Raw genomic sequence first — 25,656 nt, 5'->3', positions numbered from 1 at the left:
AAAGTCCTTGCCTGTACCTATTGCTTCCAGAGTATTTCCTGCTCTTTCCTGTACTAACTTCAGAGTTTCAGGTCTGATATTAAGGTCCTTGATCCATTTTGAGTTGATACTAGTACAGGGTGATAAACATAGATCTAGTTTCAGTTTTTTGCAGGCAGATAATCACTTTTCCCATCAACATTTGTTGAAGAGGCTGTCTTTTCGCCTTCATATGTTTTTGGCGCCTTTGTCAAAAATAAGGTGAGCATAACTGTGTGGATTCATATCAGTGTCCTCTACTCTGTTCCACTGGTCTTCATGTCTGTTTTTGTGCCAGTACCATGCTGTTTGTATTGCTATTGCTCTGTAGTATAGTTTGAAGTCAGGTATTGTGATACCTTCAACATTACTCTTTTTGCTGAGTACTGCCTTGGCTATTCACAATCGTTTGTGTTTCCAAATGAACATTAGGGTAGATTTTTCAAATTCTGTGATGAATGTCATTGGGATTTTGCTAGGAATTGCATTAAACATGTAGATTGCTTTTGATAGTATAACCATTTTTACTATGTTGATTCTATCAATCCATGAGCATGGGAGATTTTTCCACCTTCTATAGCTTTCCTTGATCTCTTTTATCAGGGGGTTGCGGTTCTCTTGTAGAGGTCATTCACATTCATGTTAAGTTTACTCCTAGTTATTTGATTTATTTTGAGGCTATTGTAAATGGAATTGTTTCCATATATTCTTTCTCAATTTGTTCGTTGTTGGTGTATAGAAAAGCTAATGATTTTTCTAAGTTGATTTTGTATCCTGCCACTTGCTGTAGCTGTTTATGGTGTCTAGGAGTTTTGGGGTATAGTTTTTTGGTTAAGATATAGGATCAAGTCTTCTGCAAACAGGGATATTTTGACAGTTTCTTTACCTATTTGTATTCATTTTCTTTCTTCTTGTCTAATTGCTCTGGCTAGGAATTCCAGGACTATGTGGACTAGGAGTGGGGATAGTGGACACCCTTGTCTCATTCCTGATTTTAGGGGAAATTGTTTTTCTCCATTAAGTATTTTCTCCATTAAGTTTTTCTCTGTTAAGTATGATGTTGGCTATAGGTATGTCATATATAGCCTTTACAATGTTGAGGTACATTACTTCTATTCCTAGTTTTCTTAGAGCTTTTATCATGAAGTAGTGTTGTATCCTGTTGAAGGCTTATTCTGTATCTATTGAGATAATCAAGTGGTTTTTGTCTTTGCTTCTATTAATGTGCTATATTACAATTATAGATTTGCATATGTTGAATCACCCCTGCATTCTTGGGATGAAGCCGACTTGGTCATGGTGAATTATCTTTCTGATGTGTTGTTGGATTTGGTTTGCCATTATTTTATTGAGTATTTTTGCTTTGATGTTCATTAAGGAAATTGGCCTATAGTTCTCCTTTTTGGAGGTGTCTTTGTCTGGTTTTAGGATGAGTGTAATACTGGCTTCATAAAATGAGTTGGGCAATGTTCCTTCCCTTTCTATTTCATGGAAAAATTTAAGGAGAGTTGGTATTAGTTCTTCTTTAAAGGTCTGAGGGAATTCAGCAGAGAACCCATTAGGTCCTAGACTTTTCTTTTTTGGGAGACTCTTTATTGTTGCTTCAATTTCATTTTGTGTTATAAATCTATTCAGGTGATTAATATCCTCTTGGTTCAATTTTGGATGGTTATAAGTATCTAGAAATTTGTCCATTTCTTCAAGATTTTCAAATTTATAGTAATATAGGTTCTCAAAGTAGTCTCTGATGATTCCCTGGATTTCTGTGGTGTTTGTTGTTATCTCCCCTTTTGCATTTCTGATTTTACTGATTTGAGTTTTTTCTCTCCTCATTTTAGTCAGGTTTGCCAGGGTCTGTCAATCTTGTTTATTTTTTTCAAAGAACCAACTTTTTATTTCATTGATTCTTTGTATGGTTTTTGCTCCTATTTCATTAATTTGGCCCTTATTTTTATTATTTCTCTCCTTCTACTTGTTTTGGGTTTGCTTGTTCTTCTTTTTCTAGGAGTTTGAGATGTAGCATTAGGTCATTGACTTGAGATCTTTCTGTCCTTTAAATATATGCACTCATGGCTATAAACTTTCCTCACAGGACTGCGTTTCCTGTGTCCCATAGGTTATGGCAGTTCGTGTTTTCATTTTCATTAAGTTTCAGGAACCTTTTATTTTCTTCTTTTATTTCATTAATGACCCATTGATCACTGAGCAATGTGTTGTTCAGCTTCCAACTGTTTGCATGTTTTCTACTGTTGTTTTTGTTGTTGAGTTCTAGTTTTAATGCATTGTGATCAGATAGAATGCACAGGATTATTTCTATTTTCTTATATTTGCTGAGGCTTGCTTTGTGCCCTAAGATATGATCAATTTTGCAGAAAGTTTCATGGGCTGCTGAGAAGAATGTATACTGTGTGGAAGTTGGATGAAATACTCTGTAGACATCAGCTAGGTCCATTTGATCTATGGTATGATTTAGTTCTAGAATTTCTTTATTGATTTTTTGTTTGAATGACCTATCTATTGGTGATAGGGGCATATTGAAGTCTCCCACTATCACTGTGTTGGAGACTACATATGCTTTTAGGTCCTTCAGAGTATGTTTGATGCAATTGGGCACACAATGTAGGGTGCATATAGGTTGATAATTGTTATCCCCTTTTGGTACATTTTCCTTTTATTAGTATGTAGTGTCCTTCTTTATCTCGTTTGATCAATATAAGTTTGAAGTCTACTTTGTGCAGGATAAGTATTGCTACTCCTGCCTGTTTTCAGGGCCATTGGCTTGGTAAATCTTCTTCCAGCCTTTCAACCTAAGCCAGTGCTTGTTTCTGTCAACAAGATGGGTCTCCTGTAAACAAGAGATTGTTTGATCTTCCTTTTTAATTCAGTTTGCCAAACAGTGTCTTTTGATTGGGGAGTTAAGTCCATTAACATTCAGTGTTAATATTGATAGGTATGTGGTGATTCCTGGCATATAGTTGTTTTTGTTGTTCAAGGGTTTGATTGTGTGCAGCTGAATCAATGTTACTCTCTGATTCCTTGTCTTTTCTTCTCCTGTGGTTTGGTACTGCTTGTCCTCTCAAGGTTTTGTTTGCTTTCATCTCCTGTGTGCAGAATTCCTTGAAGAATCTTTTGTAGTGGTGGCTTGGTGGTCATATATTGTTTTAGTTTCTGCTTATTGTGGAAGACTTTTATTGCTCCATCTATTTTGAATGATAGTTTTGCTGGGTAGAGTATCCTAGGGTTGAAGTTGTTTTCATTCAGTGCCCGGAATACCTCCCTCCATGCCCTTCTTCCTTTTAAGGTTTCTGTTGAGAAATTGGCTGTGATTTTGATGGGTTTACCTTTGTATGTTATTTGGGTTTTCTCTCTTACAGCCTTCAATATTCTTTCTTCAGTCTATGTGCTTGTCATTTTAAAGATAATATATTGTAGGGTAGTTCTATTTTCATCAATTCTGTTTGGTGTCCTGGAGGCTTCCTGTACCTGAATAGGCACAGCTTTCTCTGGATTTGGGAAATTTTCTGTTACTATTTTGTTGAATATATTACGAATTCCTTTTGCTTACACCTCTTCTCCTTCTTCAATGCCCATGATTCTCAGGTTTGGTCTTTTGATGGAGTCGGTGAGTTCTTGCATATTCCTTTAGCAGGTCTTGAGTTGTGTGACTAATAGTTCTTCAGTTTTTTCTTTAATTTCCATTTCATCTTCAAGTTCTGAGATTCTGTCTTCTGCTTGTGCTAGTCTGCTGAAGTGGCCTGCCATTTTGTATTTCTGTTTTATTCTTTCTTCTGAGGTTTTCCATATCATGGATCACTACCTCTTTAATATTGTCTATTTTCATCTTTAATTCACTTCTCTCTATATTTATAGTGCTCTCTGTTTCACTTTGGTGTTTATTTAGGGCTCCAACAAGGTCATTTATTTGTTTCTGCATCTTCTCGTGTTCTTTATTTTTGGTGTCTCAAAATTTCTTGAATGCATCTTGTACATTTTGGTTAACCATGTCTAGTATCATCTCCATGAAATTCTCAGTGATTACTTGCAAGATTTCTTCTTTGAGGAAGTTCTTGTGGACATCATTGGGTTCCCTGGTGTCATTTATCTTTGTTTTGTTGAGTCCAGAATTCGATTTTTGGTTTTTTTTCTTTTTCTTTTCTCTTCTTTCAGTGGCAGCTGCTTGGTCAGCTCCTCCCTCAGTGGGGTATGGTGGTTTAAGTTTGAGTGTTGTCCTCAGGTTCCGGAATCAGCTCTGAAGTCCACCAGCTGTCCTGCTTTGGAGTTGGGTTATTGCTGGGCTTGTTTACTGGGGGCTTGTTTCTTTGCCTCACCCCCTTTCTCTAGGGCAAGGTCAGTGATCTGTCAGCTGGCCCCTTGCTATCAGCATGTTGTGATGGCTTGCTGTTTGTTTTTAAATTTTGCAGAGCCAGTTGACTTTGGATGTTGCTCACTGGATCAGGAGATGAGCTTTGTGGACCACTACCTGCCCTATTTCAGGCAGTGGCTTATCACCCACCCTCTGTCAGCCTGCCTGTCTTTCTAGCCTTTGTTTACTGAAGTTTTCGCAGAGATCAGGTCCTTGTCCCTCTCCCCATCTCCGGTGTTCTTTCAACGTCCATCCCCTCTTCTGTGTGCTAGTTTCAGTTCATTGTTAATTGTTCAGATTTTTTTTTCAGGTGGTGGTGGGGGGGATCAGCCTGCCCAGGGGACCATGCTGGTTTATCCCACGGGTGGCTGGGGAATACTGTGTGATGCTTGGTGCTCACCTGGTTGGTCTGCTGAATGTCTCCCAAGCAAGTTTGGAGCCTGCGTCTGGTGGCAGCAGCAACCCTCCTGTTTTCTCAGTGTAAAGTGGCATAGAGAAGCTTTCTATGGGCTAGAGTTCAGGGTGCTGAAGTTTTGATTCTCAGAGCTCATGCTATCTGCTTCTGCACCCTAGTCACCATTTTGGTTCCTCTCTCTCATTTATCTTAAATATTTAAGTGACTCTTTTCATGCTTTATGAAATTCTTTTTGGCCAGAAGGGAGGTGTGGGTTTGTTTGGATGTGGATATAAGAAGGTAAAGAAGAAAGAAGACATAGCATAGGAGAGAGAGAAAGAGATGGAATCAAATTCCAAAGGAGGGAATGTCTCAATATTACAGGAGGTGGATGTGGCCTTACAAGAGAAGAGGAAGCCTTCCAGCATTTAGAGAGAAGGACTATTTAGAAAATAGGAATAAGCTCAAGAGAAAATACGAAAACTTCCAGAGGTCACAGGGAGGGAGGGAGGGGAGGAAAGATGAAGGCATTCCCACCCAATGGCCTCTGGAGTTTGCGTGAAATGATCAGTTGGAAAGATTAGAAATGAAACCTTGAAACCACTGCAGCCTAAAACTAATTGCCCATAAGTAAAAGCACTGCTGGTCCCTATCAGGGGACCCTCCTACTGCTAGAACTGCAAGGGACCTCTACTTCAGTCATGATTTTGTATATGGGGAAACTGAGGCCCAGAGTGTTAAATGGGTAGCTCATGGTTCCCCCAAGAAGAAATGACTGGCTGAAGACTAGAACCCCAGTGTGGCTCAGTCTACCACACAATACAGTACCTTGAACTTACATAAACCAACTAAGAAAAGAGTCTGGGCCAGGGCCTGACAGCTGTCCAAGTACTACTTCCATTCTTATTAATTAGTGGGTCCTTCCAGAACAGCCTGGCAGCTGCTCTGCACACCCCACTGCACCTGGAAAGCATTTCGGATACATGCACATCAGTGCAGCACTGCTCCCAGAGACTGAGTCACTACTCGCCTTCAGCACACACCATGTTAAGCCTCAAAGGAAGTTTTATACAATTCTGGAAGATGCTATAATATGTGGCTTCAGTCATAAGTATAGCTCAGTAAGAAAAGGCAGTTGGTCATGCAAATCCCTCTCCTGAAGATGTGGGATGCATAGAGAGGCTGGAGATCCTCTCCTCAATGATTCTGTTTAATCTACAGTGTTTGGCAGAGCATTCCCTTCCCCTCAAGTCTGTTTCCCAACTAAGCACACTCTTAAAATATATCACCCTTCCTTTGCCTCTATTTCTTCTCTGTTTCTGAAAGATCAAACCTGGGCCCCTCACCAATCTCACACTGGCAAACAATGCTGTTTGCACATTAACTCCACTTCCCCCATCAGATTTCAAAGCCAAATAAAGGTCTACATTCAGAACCTCTTCAGAACAAGCACAGATCATTTGAGCTGAAAAATGTTTACTTGATGGAAGAAGAAAAGGCTTAGAGTTTAATTTGCAAAGTGTATTCTCATTTTTGAGTGAGGAGAAAGAAATGACCACTTTGGAAACAACCCATTGAAAATGTAGAGCAAAAATAACCCCCTTGGGCCACCACAAATGCAAGAAAGCTTCCCTTCCAAAGGCCCTCAGATTGCAAATGCACTCAGGAACTGGAATGTGGCATCATTTGTTCTTCTCCTCAGTTACATTACCAATCTGAGTTCTTCCCAGCACCATGCTAGGCCCCATGTGACACAGAAAGAAAGGGGTTTAGGAGTCAACCTCATTTTGCTCACAGAGTTTGGAGTTCTGGGATGCTTAGGGGAAGTATGTTTTCCACATCTTCTTGTGTGCACAGCCATGTTGACATTTGGCCCCTGTTTAAATTCAGGAAACCCATTTATCTTGACAACATTTATCACTGTTCTATCTGCACTATTTTATTTACTCTCCACAGTAAAAAAGAATTGGAATCAGAAAAGTCAAGTGAAGAGATCCCTTCTCTCCTCTGGCTCTTCACCCATTTCCTCTGTGGTCCACCATGTGCACAGAGCCACATTCCATTCCTCTCCTCGGACTGGGTAGGAGTTACTGAAGCCCTGAGCTGTCAAGCTCCCCTCCCAGGACTGAAGCCTTTGATCAGGAGCTTCCTTTGGTACCTGACAGCCATGGTGGAAACAAATGACCACTTGAGTTGAAGATAAACTACAAGGACAAGGGCATTCCCCATACTCAGGGCTTAACAGCTTTGAAGTAGAGGAATTCAAAGTAGCTGTTACATATTTTCTAATTATTCAAAATTAAAATGTCACAATAGTTTGCTGATGTGCTTTCCATGAAGCAAAGCATTCTACCGTCTCCTGGATGACAGGGTTGCCCTGTATGGAGTGCAGGTGTGTTCCTTACTGCCATCGCTGAGCTCCACAGCCTCAGACTCGCAGGCCTGTGGGGGGCTTATCCACAGCATACCCACCAGCTATCAGAGAGCTCCTATACCTCCTCTCTTCTCTCCCACCTACAAACAACCACCACAGGAATGAACACAAGCTCTCTTGAGACACTCAGGGCATGGAGGTAGACACCCTCCATACGACCACGTCTTCACTCACATTTCCTCCAAACATTAGTATACGGGTGAGGGCTGCCTTGAGAGGGAAAAGTGACAACTGTACAAAGTACTTTTCATGACCATCACCCAAAACTAATTCCCAGACAGTGGGCAGAGGTACCAATAATAATTCTAATTAATTCAGGAATTAGACCAACACTTTGCCTGAGATTAAGTAGGTTTTGACACGGTATTATGTAGATGGCATTCAAGAGCTTTAAGATTAAGGGTTTTGTTTAGTGTGGTACAGGGTTTGCAGTTACTGGGGTTCGATCTCAGGGCTTCAGGCACTCTACAGCTTGAGCCACACTTCTAGCGCTTTTTGCTCTGGTTATTCTGGAGAAAGGGTTTCCCTTTATGCCAGGGGCTAACCTGGACTCTAATCATCCTATTTTTGCTTCCTCTCATAGCTGGGATGACAAGCAAGCACCCAACCATTGTTTGAGATGGGGGTCTCAGGAACTGTTTGCCCAGAGGTAGCCTTGAACTGCAATCTTCCCATCTCTGACTCCCAAGTAGCTAGGATTACAGGCATGAGCTCCCAGGGCCCAGCTTCAAGATTATGTTTTATTTTCATTATTATAAAAAATGCATAACAATAAAGAAAGTGGCAGAATATTGAAAGAGAAATTTTTTAAAGCACTAATAAGTCTACCTGTAGGCATTTTTTTTAGCTGTCTCCAAGTACCTTCTCTGCACATCGGTTTGTTAAGATTTTTTTTTTTTCTTCTTCTAGGCTATTCCTATGCTTTTGAAACAGAATCATCCACATGAACAATAACCCTGTTTTCCTAAAAACTGGGGTTTACCATCAGCTTACCACTGGATTGCATCAGCCAACAGAGAACTGGCTAGGTGCAGTAACAGGTGGCTAAGATTACTTAAAATATGATAATATCAATGTACATATCATTTGGTATCCTGCTTCTTTTTAAGAGCCAAACTTTTCTATTGAATTAATCATCCTAAAAAATCACTTGAACATCATGCATGGTGGTACACCTCTGTAATACCAGCTAGTCAGGAGGTGAAGGCAGGAGGATGAAGAGGTCAAGACCAGCCTGGTAAAGTTATTAAGACTGTATCTCAAAAACAACAACAAAATATAAAAACAAAGAGGCAGTGGACATGGATCAAGTGGTAAAATGCTTGTTAGCATGCTTGAGGCCCTGGATTCAATCCCTAGTAATAAGTGGGGGAAAATCATTTCAAATTGGATGTACAATGTTCAACTAATTACATATCCAATAATTAATTTAGCAATCACAAACCATTAAAAATATTCAAGTTATTCTCCATTTTTGTGCTATTTTATGTTTCTAAAATAAAAACTTTGCATGGTGTTCAGTTTTTGTGTTTATTTTGAGAACAATTTTCTCATGATGGATCCCCAATTTAATCAACATGCCAAAGAAGCAGGCTTTTAACAGCTTCCAATCCTTCATCCATCTGACCTCCTGCCCATCCTTCCCAAGTTCTTCATTTACTTCACATCTGAGAAATGCCATTTTTTAAATGTGTACCTCTTTGATTACTAAGCTCAAACAGTTTTTCATGTTTTCAGGTCATTAAGATCAAACATCTTCCAACAGTAATTACTGTCAGTTCCTCTACTATGAATTATTTCTGTATGTTCTTTGCTGTTGTATAAGATCCAGTTTTAGTAGTTTTAAACAACCACTTTTAACAACTTTTCATATATTAAAAACATTTGAACTATATTGTTAACATCTTTGCTTCATGTGTGTTTTATCTTTTTGCTTGATGTTTTTGTCTATTTTAAATTTTTTTTATACTGAATGCAGCCAAGATGACAACACAGACTTCATTTACATCCTCTTGCCCTCCTTCTAGGTTTGTCTCATTAACTTGCCCTAGGTATCTTTCTATGGGTTTTTCATATTTAACTCTTGGGCAGTTGGAATTTATCTGGAGATAGCTTCTCCAAGTCCCCAGTTATATTCTGGCCATGTCACTTAAGCTGGAAGCATGGGTCACCACAAGGTTTCACAGTGGGCCACAAAACTTGTATGGGTATGACCCATGTTACCTTTCAGCTGCAGTACCTGTCTATAGGCAAGAAACAATCTCATGGATGAGAGGAGTTAAGAATGAAATCAGAGACAGGGCAGCAGTCCTTAAAACACTCTTTCTAAGGAAAGGAAAGACCTTAAGGCTTCCTGAAATCTCCCAGTTGGACTCTCCATTTCTAAGCAAAACAGAACACCCATTCCTTGTCATCTTCTATCAAGTGCAGCAAAGAAACACCTTAACAAAATATATTATTTGTTTCCTAAAATGCACTGATCCAGGAAGACTTTTTCCCACTTCCTGATAAACCCAACTCAGTCATGTGCCCATGGTTTTACTCTGGGAAGGAAAAAAGAAGAAGTCATAGGGAATTTACACCAATTCTATGAGACCTCATTTGGTTCTCAAGGCCTCTTCTGGGAGGTTTGCCTGCTCTTTGGGAAGCAGGAACTGCCTGAACTGTTCCCTTCTCCCCTTGTCCCCTGCCCCAACCCTTGCCTGTAGATCATCCTGTCCCCTGGACCCAGGGGGAAGTTGGTTGTTTTGGTAATAAAGGGCCCAATGTAACACAATAATAAGGAGCTAGTTTTCATTTCCAGAGTTTTCTTTCTTTATGGCAAAATGATGAGTAGCTATAAAAATGTCTGTCCCCCATGACAGAACAATAATGTCGCCATTTTGTGAATCAGGCAAAATGGCAGCCCCGCCCTTAAACAAATTCCCCCTCCCGCTGTAAGACAGCCCCACCCCCACCAGAGACTACTGCACCTGTACTAACTTCCTTACCCTCCCCCTTCTATAAAAGCCCCTGCTCGCCCAGGCTCGCAGCTACGCCATCTTTTCCCCGGCCAGCCTGGCAGTTTGGGCCTGCCATTAAACTTTGCTCTATGGACGTGAGTTTTCTCATGAGCTTTCTTTGAGAGTGGCGTTTTTCCTAACACCCCAGAAGGAATCAGGTTATTTTGGAGAGGATTAAAGCTATTACATTAGATCAAAATGAAGGTGACCCCACAGTCTCCTAAAGTGGGCTATGGACAGAGAAATCATCTTCCATATAATTTGGTTTTTCTGGGTGAGGAGGTTTTATGAACCTTACTGGCTTCATTAGTCAGGCAAAGAGGGGAGGAGGACCACTAGCTGCAGGGCAACCATGAAATAAAGATGTAGCAAAAATGGAGAAGGAGGTAAGGGTCAAGAGTCTTATAAATTTATGTCACCAGGGCTCACACTCCCACAGGGATGCATGGACTACACTTGATCTTCAAACCTTACAGCGGTCAATATGTGCACCCTCCATTTCTCCCTCTCCTGATACCAAAGAACAGCAAAAGCAAAACAAACAGCACTAAGGTTCATGGCCACACATCATCTCATCACATTCAGCTATGGGCCTTCTTACCAGTCATCCTAGCAACATCTGCTTCCTCATTTCCATGTGACCAGATAGCTCTGTGTGCTGCCTCCACCTGTTTTGTCTTCCTAGGATAAATGGTAACAAGGCCATTTCATTCTTAAATGTATCCTGATTTATATGGTACTTGGTCACTCTATACAGAGTTGGAAAACATAAGGGACTCTCACATTGCCCTCTTTGGCAACCCTTAGAAATCATAGGGTGGGGGTTGGAAGAAGGAACACCTCATAGTGAGACTTCTTGGCTGGCCAACCTGCTTCTCCCAGAACTACTTGGAGTTCCTCTATTTTACATGCTGACTCTCCTTGTATAAACTGCAAATGCACTATGTGAAGTGAGAGAAGCAGATACAAAAGCTGTGTGCTGTGTCATCCCACTCACTCATGGTTCTGTGTTACACAAAACTACAGCAACAGATTGTTACCAGTCAGAGGAGAAAGCCATGATGATAAAGCATGGTGGACCCTCCAAACTGGCAGACTGTGAGGCGCTGTGTCTTGATTGTGGTTGTGTCATTCAAATTCAACTGCTTGTCAAAACTCACAGAATTGTATATCAAAAGGTATGGATTTCACTGTGTGTAAATTTCACCTCAGTAGCAATCTGCATTATTAACTGAGTTTCCAGGAAGAAAGGTGAAGGCTCCAGCTGTAGTTAAGTGACCCTTTAGGTATCACCAGGAAAATTCCGGGACAGCTCTTACAGTAGCTCGGGTTCCCTCTCCTGATGCTTCCAGTGAACTCATCTTTGCTCTGGCAGGATGACGCCCCTTCTTTAAAACATACTGTTAATCGCTCCATTTCAATAAAAAGAGGGAGACAGGTAAAAGGAGGGGCAAAAGATGGTCATGCTTTATGCACAATTACAAAGGCTCATATTTACTGGCCATTATGATGCGTGAGGCCTGTGCTGTCTCGTATTTCAGTCAATTCTTACAAGCACCCTATGGGACCGGTCAGGCAACCTAGGACTCAGAGATATTAAGTAACTCAGCCAGGAAGCACAAGTGGTTAAATGATAAAAGTACTAACTTGAACCACATCTATACTTCCAGCAACTATTCTGTATTATTTTCAAACTCTAAACAATAATAATAATAATAATAAATGTTAATGCCAGGATGGTTATAATTAGTATGACAGATAATAATGTGTATTAGCAAGGATTTGTAAAAACTAGAATTCTCATGTATTGTAAAATGATGCAGCCACTTTGGACGTAGTTTAGCAGTCTGCCAAATGACCAGTTATCACATGACCCAGCAATTGCACTCCTACATGTACACCAAAGAGAAATGTAGACATACATCCACACAGAAACTTAAACATGAATATTTGCAGTCAAAAAGTGAAAATAAGGTGCCAAACATCTGATGGAGGGATAAGTAAAAAGTGGGCTGTTCACACAATGAAATATGATTCGGCAGTGAAAAGGAATGCATGATCTAAAATCTACTGTAATTACATACAATTGAGAATATACTGAGAACCATTAGGTTGACTACCTGAAGGGGGTTAATTATAAAAAATTTATAACATATAAACATCTCAGTAAAGATGTTTTGAAAATGGCATACACCTGACCCAATTAAGAGTAAAAGCTACATTACTCAAAATGAGTAAGAGGGGAATAAGGAATAGAAGATCCAACACAACAAATAAATGCCGAACACTCTGTAGTTGCCTTTAGAATGTGCCTTTAGTCTTCCAGACTAAAATTACTAATTATTCTTTGAAGGCAGCTAAAAATACTAATTATATTTTATTTAAACTAATGTTAAAATTAGTATGTAGTCTTTAGCCACATGTCAGTTGAGAGTAGAGGAAAGCAGCCCACATAATCAGTGGGTGGAAGCAAGGAACCTATCATGAAATAAAAAAAGACAACAGAAACTCTCAGTGGAAAAAAAAAAAAAAACCCTATGAGCAGATAATGACATTCATTCTTCATAGATGTTTCTGGGGAAAAAAATCCAAGCACTGTATGTTAGAATATCTGTGAGACTTGGTCTGCACAACAAAACAAAAGGACCCTGCCCCCACCAGGCACAAATCTAAGGCTGCCAGTGACAACTGCATTAACCTTCTCCTGAGGGAGTTATTTTTTATTGTAACACACTTGTCAAAATGTCATCACATTAGCTTGCCTCTCCCACATCCGCCCACTGATTCCTCTCACTGCAGAAGACAGAGCAGTAATTAGAGCAGGAAATGGCCCTCTGTGAATCATCCACTGCTACAAAAGAGGCCCTGCCCTGCCCAGGTTCTTGGAGGGAGGGTGGGGTCAGGGATCCCAGGCCTTCCAAGACCTCTTTCTAGACAAGGACAGTAATTGCATCTCACAATTCAACTCTGCTGCCCTATTTGAATGCTGACATGCAGGAGCCATGAGGGTGAGGGTTAATTGCACATAATGAAGTGCCCTTTTGTCTGGAGATTCAACTCAATGCATAACACAAATGACCTTTCCTGCTCTCCTGCCTGGACTGTCCCTTAGCAGAGACAGGAGAAGCCCCCAAATAGGGTCCTATTGGCAGGGGGAGATTTAAAAGTGAAGCAGAATTTTTTGGTCTTCTCTAAAAATAAATATATTAAGTGGGTAACAAAATATAACATATACATACAATAGACTATTAGATTTAAAAAGGAAGGGCAGGGTTCTGATACATGCTACAGTGTGGATAAACCCTCCAGACATTGTGTTAAGTGAAATCAGCCCAACACAAAAGATCGATATTGTATGAATGCAGTTATATGATGTACCTAGACATATTAACCACGTCTTATTTTCCATATTCTGATCCTTTAACTTCTGGGTCCTTGTTGGAGGGGCTGCCAATTCCTATAGATAATAAACAACTTGCTCACAAAGAAGCTTTCAAATGCTAACCAACCAACACAGAGTCCACAACCCATACCTCCTTCTGGCTTTCACACTCTGGGCCACTAGCTGCTTCTCATAGTCACCCCAGGGCAGTCTGACAAATTGTCACAGTCAAGATGAAGACAGAGACATAAGGACTATGTATGATGTAATGGGGTATCCTAGATGGGATCTTTGGATTTTTTATACAAAGATCAGGACATTAAGGAAAAATTAAAAATATCCAAATAGAGTATGGACATTTGTTAATTTATGAAATACACCACCCTAATGCAAGGTGTTAATAGGGAAAAGAAGGTGTAGGACATATATGAATTCTCTATAGTGTATTCCAAAATTTTCTAAAATAAAAGGTTTATTAACTTATCTCTGACAAAGCAGACTTCAAACCTACATTGATCAAACGAGATAAACAAGGACATTCCATACTAATAAAACGGAAAATAGACCAAAAGGAAATAATAATTATCAACCTATATGTACCCAAAGTCAACGCACCCAATTTCATCAAACATACCCTGAAATACCTAAAAGCATATATTAACTCCAACACAGTGGTTGTGGGAGACTTTAACATGCCATTATCATCGATAGATAGGTCATCCAAACAAAAAATCAATAAAGAAATCCAAGATCTAAAATATACAATAGATCAAATGGACCTACTTGATGTCTACAGAACATTTCATCCACTTCTACACAACATACATTCTTCTCAGCAGCCCATGGAACCTTCTCCAAAATAGATCATATCCTAGGGCACAAAGCAAGCCTCAGCAAATATAAGAAAATAGAAATTATACCTTGCATACTATCTGATCACAATGCAATAAAAGTAGAACTCAACAACAAAAGTAAAGACAAAAAACATGCAAACAGCTGGAAACTAAATAACTCATTACTTAATGAACAATGGATTATTGAGGAAATAAAAAAGTTCCTGGAAGTCAATGAAAATGAAAACACAACCTACCAGAACCTATGGGACACAGCAAAGGCAGTCCTGAGAGGAAAGTATATAGCCATGAGTGCATATATTAAAAAGACTGAAAGATCCCTAATCAATGACCTAATGATACACCTCAAACTCCTAGAAAAACAAGAACAAGCAAATCCCAAAACAAATAGGAGAAAAATAATAAAAATAAGAGCTGAAATCAACAAAATAGAAACCAACAAAACCATACAAAGAATTAATGAAACAAAAAGTTGGTTCTTGGAAAAAATAAACAAGATCGACAGACCCCTGGCAAAGCTGACTAAAATGAGGAGAGAAAAAAACCCAAATTAGTATAACAACAGACACCATGGAAGTCCAGGAAATTATCGGAGACTACTTCAAGAACCTATATTCAAATAAATTTGAAAATCTTAAAGAAATGGACAGATTTCTAGATACATCCAAAACTAAACTAAGAGCATATTAATCACCTGAATAGATCTATAACACAAAATGAAATTGAAGCAGCAATCAAGAGTCTCCCCAAAAAGAAAAGTCCAGGACCTGAGGGATTCTCTGCTGAATTCTATCAGACCTTTAAAGAAGAACTGATACCAACCCTCCTTAAACTGTTCCACGAAAATAGAAAGGGAAGGAAAACTGCCAAACACATTTTATGAAGACAGTATTACACTAATCCCAAAATCAGGCAAGTACACCTCCAAATAGGAGAACTATAGGCCAATCTCCTTAATGAATGCTGATGCAAAAATCCTCAACAAAATAATGGCAAACCAAATTCAGCAACATATCAAAAAGATTATTCACCATGACCAAGTAGGCTTCATCCCAGGAATGCAGGGGTGGTTCAACATACGAAAATCAATAAACATACTAAACCACATTAACAGAAGCAAAGACAAAAACCACTTGATCATCTCAATAGATGCAGAAAAGGCCTTTGATAAAATCCAACACCATTTCATGATAAAAGCTCTAAGAAAACTAGGAATAGAAGGAAAGTTCCTCAACATTATAAAAGCTATATATGACAAAAGTACAGCCAGCATTATACTTAATGGAGAAAAACTGAAACCATTTCCTCCAAATTCAGGAACCAGACAAGGATGCCCACTATCTCCACTCCTATTCAACACAGTACTGGAATTCCTAGCCAGAGCAAATAGGCAAGAAGAAGAAATAAAAAGAATACAAATAGGTAAAGAAACTGTCAAATTATCCCTGTTTTCAGATGACATGATCCTATACCTTAAAGACCCAAAAACCTCTACTCAGAAGCTCCTAGACACCATCAATAGCTATAGCAAGGTAGCAGGATATAAAATCAACATAGAAAAAACATTAGCATTTCTATACACTAATAATGAACAAACTGAAAAATAATGTATGAAAACAATTCCATTTACAATAGCCTCAAAAAAAATCAAATACCTAGGTGTAAACCTAACAAAGGATGTGAATGACCTCTATAAGGAAAACTATAAACTTCTGAAGAAAGAGACTGAGGAAGACTATAGAAAGTAGAGAGACCTCCCATGCTCATGGATTGGTAGACTCAACATAGTAAAAATGTCTATACTCCCAAAAGTAATCTACATGTTTAATGCAATTCCCATCAAAATTCCAATGACATTCATTAAAGAGATTGAAAAATCTACTGTGAAATTTATATGGAAACACAAGAGGCCATGAATAGCCAAGGAAATACTCAGTCAAAAGAACAATGCTGGGGGTATCACAATACCTGACTTCAAACTATATTACAAAGCAATAACAATAAAAACAGCATGGTACTGGCACAAAAACAGACATGAAGACCAGTGGAACGGAATAGAGGACCCAAATATGAAGCCACACAACTATAACCAACTTGTCTTTGACAAAGGCGCTAAAAATATATCATGGAGAAAAAGCAGCCTCTTCAACAAAAACTGCTGGGAAAACTGGTTAGCAGTCTGCAAAAAACTGAAACTAGATCCATGTATATCACCCTATACCAATATTAACTGAAAATGGATCAAGGATCTTAATATTAGACCCTAAACTCTAAAGTTGATACAGGAAAGAGTAGGAAATACTCTGGAATTAGTAGGTATAGGTAAGAACTTTCTCAGTGGAACCCCAGCAGCACAGCAACTAAGAGAGAGCATAGATAAATGGGATTTCATAAAACTAAAAAGCTTCTGCTCAACAAAAGAAGTAGTCTCTAAACTGAAAGGAACACCCACAGAGTGGGAGAAAATATTTGCCAGCTATACATCAGACAAAGGACTAATAACCAGAATATATAGGGAACTTAAAAAATTAAATTCTCCCAAAACTAATGAACCAATAAAGAAATGGGCAAGTGAACTAAACAGAACTTTTTCAAAAGAACAAATTCAAATGGCCAAAAAACACATGAAAAAATGCTCACCATCTCTAGCAATAAAGGAAACGCAAATTAAAACCACATTAAGATTCTACCTCACCCCTGTTAGAATAGCCATCATTAGCAACACCACTAACAACAGGTGTTGGCAAGGATGTGGGGGAAAAGGAACCCTCTTACACTGCTGGTGGGAATGTAAACTAGTACAACCACTCTGGAAAAAAATTTGGAGGCTACTTAAAAAGCTAAATATTGATCTACCATATGATCCAGCAATACCACTCTTGGGATATACCCAAAAGAATGTGACACAGGTTACTCCAGAGGCACCTGCACACCCATGTTTATTGCAGCACTATTCACAATAGCCAAGTTATGGAAACAGCCATGATGCCCCACTACTGAGGAGTGGATCAAGAAAATGTGGTATCTATACACAATGGAATTTTATGCAGCTATGAAGAAAAACAAAATGTTATCATTCGCTGGTAAATGGATGGAATTGGAGAACATCATTCTGAGTGAGGTCAGCCTGGCCCAAAAGACCAAAAATCGTATGTTCTCCCTCATATGTGGACATTAGATCAAGGGCAAACACAACAAGGGGACTGGACTTTGAGCACATGATAAAAGCAAGAGCACACAAGGGGGGGGTGAGGATGGGTAAGACACCTAAAGAATTAGTTAGCATTTGTTGCCCCCAACGCAGAGAAACTAAAGCAGATACCTTAAAAGCAACTGAGGCCAATAGGAGAAGGGGACCAGGAACTAGAGAAAAGGTTAGATCAAGAAGAATTAACCTAGAAGATAACACACATGCACAGGAAATAAATGTGAGTCAACTCCCTGTATAGCTATCCTTATCTCAACTAGCAAAAACCCTTGTTCCTTCCTATTATTGCTTATATTCTCTCTTCAACAAAATTAGAGATAAGGGCAAAATAGTTTCTGCCGGTTATCGAGGGGGTTGGGGGGAGAGGGAGGGGGCGGGGTGGGTAGTAAGGGAGGGGGTGGGGGCAGGGGGGAGAAATGACCCAAGCATTGTATGCACATATGAATAATAAAAAAAAGTTTATTAAAAGGGGGAAAGATGGGTTGGAGGCATTGCTCAAGCAATAGAGCATCTGTCTAGGAAGAGCAAAGACCTGAATTCAAACAGTACCTCCAAAAAAAGGGGTGGGGAGTGTCTAGGCGGGCACAGTGGCCCATGCCTATAATCTCAGCTATGTGGGAGGCAGAGGTTAAGAGGATTCCAGTCCCTTATCAACCTGAACAAAAAGGGAGACCCTATCTGAAAAATAACTATAGTAAAAAAGGGGGTAAGGGCATAGTTCAAGTGGTAGAGCACCAATCTAGCAAGCATGAGACCCTGAAGTCCAACTCTAGCACAGCCCCCCCCAAAAAAAAGGGGGGCAGGGAGGACTGTGTTCTTGGCCTTGGTCTCTGGTTCCTGGCACAGGGCTATACAGGCACTAGATCCATCTTCTGTTCTAATATTTGGTCGTTGACCCCAGTTCCTGACATCAGAATTCCCAATCTCTTGGAGTCTCCTGGATAATAAGAGTATTTTTTGTTCTGGTGGGTTCCTAGAGGTGGACCAGCTTTGATTAGAAGCCTGGAATTTGTAGCTCCAGTCCTATCTTTTTAAAGGGAGATGGGCAAAAGATTGAGGGCAACTGTACCAATGTGACGAAGTCAACATAAAAATCCCTAAAAGATGGGTTTGGAGGGCTCCAAGACTGGTGAACACATCTGTGTGCCAGAAGGGTGGTGTACCCCAACTGCACAGGGACAGAAGCTCCTGTGCTGGAGGACTCTTCCAGATCTCACCCTGTATACTTTTCCATCTGGCTACCCACTATATCTTTTATTCTTCATTACATTAACTGGTCAATAAGCCCTTCTTTGCATCCTATGAGCCATTCTAGCAAATGATCAAATATGAGGAAAGGATGATGGGAACCCCTGATTTGTAGCCACACTGGAGAAAAGTTGTAAGTAATCTGAAACTACTTTATTTGGTCTGCACTCCAGGTAGTGGCAGTAATGAACTGAATTACAGAATGCTCAGCTGGCATCCACAGGAAACTGGAATTTTACTTATTGTGGGAAAACTCCCACATATCTGGTATCAGTCATGAAGTGTTCCATGTGGACTGGAGTAAAGAGGAAACGATTGGCTCTTCCCGCCCAGGGTGACAGGTGGAGACAGAGCACACATCCCCAAACATCTTCAGACTAAGAAAAAAATGAGTCTAAAGCACATTTTATTGCACCTGCTCATTAATGAGACAATAAAAGCCCTTGGGGGATAAACTAGAGCAGTGATCTGTTACCTGCCACCAAGCACATTCCTAAGGACTATGAAGGTTGCTGATTGAACTTCTGACAGTATTATAGCAAGTGGTACAATGTTTGTCAAATGTTGCAAATACATAATCTGCCGCATTAAAATTTAGCCATTAGAGACTGTATGTATCAGGAAAGGGCCAAAGTATCACACTAGATAGACATGTATCCAGATACACACTAGATACTTCCATGTTTGGGTACAGTGTCTGGATACTACTTTCCAACAACAACAAAAATGCTCCCTGCCCCCACTTTCTCTCCCACTAACAGGAAACATAAATTTATGTTCCCCAAGCAAGGGAAACACAAATGCATGTCCATTGAGGGATGAGTTAGAAATCATATTGCCACAAAAGCCTGCTGGTAAAAGGACTGCAAATGTATAGGAATCAAAGAAAGAGCTACCTAAGGGCCAAGGGTGAATGGGAACTCCAGAAAGGAACTCAGCCCAGAAGAGGGGCAATTTGTGCTGGACCGCAAGGGACAGCAATGCAGAATTCTGGCATCTGTAGAGAGGACCACATGACATGTGGAGAGTGGATTATGAAAAGCCTATAAGAACTGGACATAAGCAAGGCAAGATGCAGCTTAATTGCTTTTACCTATAGGCCACTACAGGCACAGTCCCAGCCACAAACAGGGAAAGGCAGAAAAGCTGTGTCTCATAAGTTGTTTACATTCAGAGAAGCAGGAACACAGGTTTCTCCTGTTACAATGTCACGCCGCTCGGCTGCTCCATCCCATTTATGGCTGTTTATAATAGACCCCTGAAGGAGGAAGAGGGGCTTTTTGCCTTTGGCTTTTACTTTTGGCTTTTTGGTGTGGGAAGTGTTTGGAAGGGAAAAGATTGCTGAAAGGAAAAAGATTGCTAGAGGGGAATGGCTAAAAAGGGGTTGATAGAAAGTCTGCACCAAGAACTTTATCGAAGGCCTTAGAAAAACTAAGCTAAAGAAAGAACTTTAACATAGGCCTTAGAAAAGCTAAACTAAAGAAAAGCCAAAGAAAGAACTTTACAGTGCAAGTCTAAGGACTGAGACTTTAAGAGTTATGCATACATAGTTTGTTAGGTACAGCTGTTTGCAAGTCTGAGCACAAGGATTTAAGGAAGCTAAAGAGAGATGGGACAGGGCAAGCCTGGGGGCAAAGACTTTAAGAGCGATTACTAAAGATAAGCTAAGAAAAAAGAAAAAACATGGGACCGAGCAAGTCTAAGGAAAGAGGTTTGAAGCAAGGTTTTAAAGAAGACTTTAGAAGCAAGGTTTTAAAGAACTGAAAGGAGTAGGCCTTAAAGAATAAAGATAGAGAAAAGAAGGAATGAGGTTGTGTATCTCCACCTCAGCGCCCAACACACCTGACCCCACCTTCTGTCTGTCTATCCTGTGTTTTTTCTGAATCTCCAGTTGCCCCCAGTTAACCCAGTTAGGTTTAGTAATAACCAGGAGCAAGAAAGCTCACTCCAATGACAGTCAGAGAGGGAGGCTCACATTGGTAGTGGGCACAGCTAGGCTAGCCCCGGTGAATCTTCATACACAGATGGTCCTGAGAGTTGGGGATTTCCCTGGGAATCTCAGAGGGATGAGGCCCAGGGCCCTGGGCAGACCCAGGGGCTCCAAGATGAAATGCTACTTAGTGCCCCAAGGTCTCCATCAGAACTTGATCATATCCAGTTTTCACCTGACTTATGATTCCTCTAAAATCCCTTAATACAGTGACTTTGTGGACTGGGTATATGTCATGCATCAGCCTAGTATTTGTTCCTCTTCTAGCAAAAGCTCCCAAATTTCTCTTTAGTGCCCTACTCTTCTCTGTGTCTTCAGGAGTAGACACTTGACCTAAACCTAAGGTAACTGCTGCCACAGTAATTGGTTCATAGGGGAAAATCTCCTAAATTCTACACATGCTCCAGAAAAGACCTCAGAAAGGCTCCCAGAAACAGGATAAAGACCCTACAGGCATCTTCCTCCCATGAAGATGGCTATGGAGCCACCAGGTCACCACAAGGAGACTGTGTAGGGCCCAGAGCTATAACAAAGCCAAATCCAGATGACATTATCTGAGCTATGAGCCCCACGAAAGGGGCTCAGGACATACAGTTTATTTTTTATGTAAATCAGTAAGGTCCACATAATCACACAGCTTGCAAATGGGCCATACTTGTCTGAACACCTGACCCTAGAAACTGGGATGCTCTGAAGGCCAGGGCCACCACAGGCAGAACAGCTGACTTTCATAAGCAAATGTGACCCAAATTTTGAGATAGTTGGCATGGTCATATTTTAAATGAACTTAATGATCTGTTTACACAACTGCTCTTATATGAACTATGATAGTAAATTGCAGATGGTGACAAGCAGAGCTTGGGTTGGGTTTCTGAAGCTAGGACCCAGATCACAGCTGCTATTTAGGGCAGGCACCTCTTAAATCTCCTCCTAGGGCTAAAAAGTGACTCAGCCTGAATCAAAGGTGATGAGATTAGTTATGAAAAAAAACTGTTCAGGTTTAGGTCTGTTTTTTCATGACACAATACTACACTAATATTAAAACTGTATTTTGGTGATTCGTTGTAGCTAGCTCTCAAAAGAGGACATGAGAACAGGGATTCTTCGAAAGCAAACCTGAAACTGGTACACAGAAATAAAGTCAAGTTCAGGACAAACACACAGACCTACTCCTATCCCTGGTTTGCAATAGTTACAGGAAAGAAAGGGTCATCTTTGACTTTCTGAATCAGACATAAAGGTAATGTAAGCCATCACAGCTGGCTAGTCTCACAGAGAGACTTGAAGAACAATTCCTTGGCCCATCTTTCAGGAGAAACCATGCCTTCGGGAGCACCATGCTTCACAGTTAGAAGCCATTCTGGCCTCTATCTTTAAATGGAGTCATTTGTGTAAGAATCATTTCTGGTCCCTGAGATAGGAATGAGTGGAGCCCAAAAGCCTGCAATTTTGAAATCGTTTGTAGGTCTCTTCAGCCAGCTGAAAGCACAAAGATTTGAGAAATACCCAGCCTAGCCCCCAAACATTTCATCAGTATTATTTTTAAATCACTAAAATAGGGGCTGGGAGTGTATCTCAGTGGTAGGGACTTGCCTAACATGTGCACGTCCATCCCCCCCCACTGAACAAAAAATAATTATTAAAAGAGAGCTCCTATACCCCTATAGTTGTAAAGAATGGGACAAGATAGAATTCCAGAAGAAAACATACAGTCTTGTTTTACATATGAGGAAACTGAGGCCAGAGAAGTTAGATCACTATATTATGATGTCGCCCAGCTCAGCTGGTTGCTAGAAAGTGAGAGAAAAAAAATCTCTAGACCAGGTGCAAAACGTGCTACCTCAGCAACTGCCTTCTTCCAGTCTTTCCTCCAACCCCACACAATGTCTTTAAAATCAAACAAAAAAGGGAAAAAGGCAAAATTATCCTACAATTACCCAATTAGAGTAGCCACTAGCTACACAGAGCTATTTAAATATCGATTTTAGTTGGCTCAAATTAAATGAAATCTGAAAATCCAGTTTGTAAGTCACATCAGCCACATTCATATGCTCAACAGCAACATGTACTCATAGCTGCAGTACTGGATAGAAAAGTCATAGACCAACCCTGTCATTGCTGGTGTACACAAAATTCCAATCATTACTTTTTACATCAGAAGAAAATGCAGACATTCCTTTTGAACTAATAATAATATCAAATAAGTCTTATTTCACAATACTAAGTAAAGATCTAATTATGCTACCATTGATTAGCTACACAAGCCAAGTGTAAACGCTCACTACACACACACATCAGCACACACACTTGACAAGGCTTATTACCAAGCAAGAGGCAGAAAGGAGAGGATGGGTGGTGGTCCAGAGTAACCCCCAAGGCTTGTTCCAGCTCTGACAGCCTATCTATGAGCCATGATAACAGATCTAATTTTATCTCCTATACAAATATGCACTGAGAACTTTTGCATGCCAATAACAGAGACCATGGGGTAGCTCAGAGCCCATCCTTGAGGACTCTGCCTATACAACATGCCCTCTACAGCAGGGCACTGTCAGAATGAATGGGCAGAAGGGTGAGGAGAGCCACCAAGAGACCCAGAGAGGCCACAGTGGGGCACTGAGGAGCTAAAGTGATCTATATGTGGGTCCTTGACACTTCACAGGCCCACAAACTGAGCCCACAGCTAAAGCATATGCCCACATCCCTCAATCCCCTTCCTTCAGATTTATTTCCTCTCCAGGTACTTGAGAGCAAAGACTCCAATAGCTAATATCCAGCTGGTGACCTGGATGGGCCTTGCTCTCTCCCAAGGGGTTACCTTAAGCAATTTGAGAATAACAGAGCTTCAGCAGCTCAGTCCCAGCTAGCCTCAGAGCAGCTTCTGCAGGGTTCTGAGGCCTCTCTCCCTGCTCCCTGCTCAGGATATTTTTCAGGGGTCCTAAGAAGCAAACCTGCAAGGGCCTCAGTGGAAGGTGAATCAGGCCCCACAGGCTCTGGAATCATGATGACAGCCAGTCAGCCATTCTAGGGTGTGTGACTATGCGTGGGATGGCAGAAAGAAGGACAAAGCATTCATGACCCTTAGCACCAACAGCCACATCTGATTTTAGTAACAGGTAACCACCACATCCTCCCACCTCTCTGTCCACCCACTCACTTGCAACCTGTCTGGGAGAAAAGCAGCAGAACAAGGGTGCCAGCCTCTGTTGAGAATCAAGACCCCACTGACAATGGCTGCAGGATTGGACTGTGTTCACAGCACCCTCCTTCACAGTAAGGGGATCAGATCCCTTCACATCCCTGTTACAGTGAGCACTAGTCCCAGGCAGGTGCCAGTTCACCCCTCTCATACCTGACTGAGCCCCAGCATGAGACACACAGAAACCAACACACCTTTGGGAAGTAGTGCATGGTCACAGGGAAACAGTTATTGACTGAGATTTTGGAAATGCTATTTACTTGCTATGTGTTTTTTCTTTTTTTTTTTTTTTTGCACTGGGATTGAACCCCAGACCTTGTACCAAGAAGCCCTTTCGTTTTTGAGATAAAGTCTTGCTAACATCAACCTAGGCTGGCCTCAAATTTGTGATCCTCTTGCCTCTGCCTCCCAAAGATCAGGGGTTACAGGTATTCACTACCAAGTCCAGCTTTTTGTTTGTGTTTTAACAGACTAAAAAGTCCTTAGGCAATCACCCAATTCCACAGACATACTGGGTTAATAGCTTCAAAAGAAATGTGCCAATGCAGTCCTAGAGAGCAGCACAGGAAGGAGGCCCAGACAAGGTGCAGGGAGGTCCTGCCAGCTGCAGCCCAGGCATCTGAAGGTTGGTACTGGCCCTAGAGCATCCCTCCCTTCTAGGGCCCTGGACAAGGACACATGCATGCTGCAGTCACAGGTAGCTCTCTACCATCCTGACCCACCCCACATGAAAGCTGTGGCTTCACAAACTTGCCCTGCTGACAGGGCAGCATATTTCTGTGGGGTTGGAAACAGATCCATGGTCCTGCTGTGTGAGTTTTGTGTGCACTTCACCAACTCAACATCACCTAAGGAGAGAAGACCACCAATCTATGCTAGGAGGCTGAGCTATGCTTTCCCCATATCCCCTCCCAGTATCTGTGCACATCACATCGTGGATGGCCCAGGCTCAAGCAAGGGTGGTCCACATTCAAGGGGCCAACCGCTAAGACAAGATGCAAATGACAGCTGCTGCTTGCAACAGTACACCTCACTTGTGGACCATACTGAGGAAAACTGGATTGTTCTATCAAGCACCAAATAATACTACACTGCCCAATAAAGACTCCCTAAACGAAAATCATCAAGAAAGCAATTATACAAACTAACATCAAACTATTTTATCTTGTTAATTTTTCTGTAGTCAAATTGGCACATTCTTTATTTGTATAAAGTTACTTATAGCTATTCTTAGGAACAGTTTTCCTATTCAAATTATGTCCCTCCTACTTTAAATTTTTTTATTGTGGCAAAATACACACGATATATACCATTTACACCATTTTAAATGTACAGATCAATAACACATTCACAATGCTGTATAGCCACTGCTACTTTCAGAAGTTTTCATCTTTCTGAAGAACAATTCTGCATCCATTAAGCAGTAACTCCTCATTCTCATTCTCCCCTCACCTCCAGTAATGTCTCTTTCTGTATCTATGAATATGATTACTCTAAGAACCTCATGTAAGTGGGATAAGATAGTATTGGCCTTTGTTGACAGGCTTATTTGACCCAGCACATC

The 25,656-nt window shown here is 40.7% G+C and overlaps 1 protein-coding gene and 1 non-coding gene across 6 annotated transcripts in view; both read right to left on the bottom strand.

Moving 5' to 3' along the window:
* The window catches only part of Sh3rf3 (SH3 domain containing ring finger 3), a 385,180-nt gene that overhangs the window by 250,984 nt on the left and 108,540 nt on the right, over positions 1 to 25,656 (bottom strand). The gene's annotated exons all lie outside the window — the stretch shown is intronic.
* On the bottom strand, positions 8,118 to 8,250 carry LOC141415259 (small nucleolar RNA SNORA65). Its single transcript, XR_012440253.1, has one exon. It is a non-coding gene; the product is annotated as a small nucleolar RNA SNORA65 (small nucleolar RNA).

This window comes from Castor canadensis, chromosome 12, assembly GCF_047511655.1.
Source record: "Castor canadensis chromosome 12, mCasCan1.hap1v2, whole genome shotgun sequence".
NCBI lineage: Eukaryota > Metazoa > Chordata > Mammalia > Rodentia > Castoridae > Castor > Castor canadensis.
Note: the sequence above shows the minus strand (reverse complement) of the source record. Positions and strands in the feature narration are given on the sequence as shown.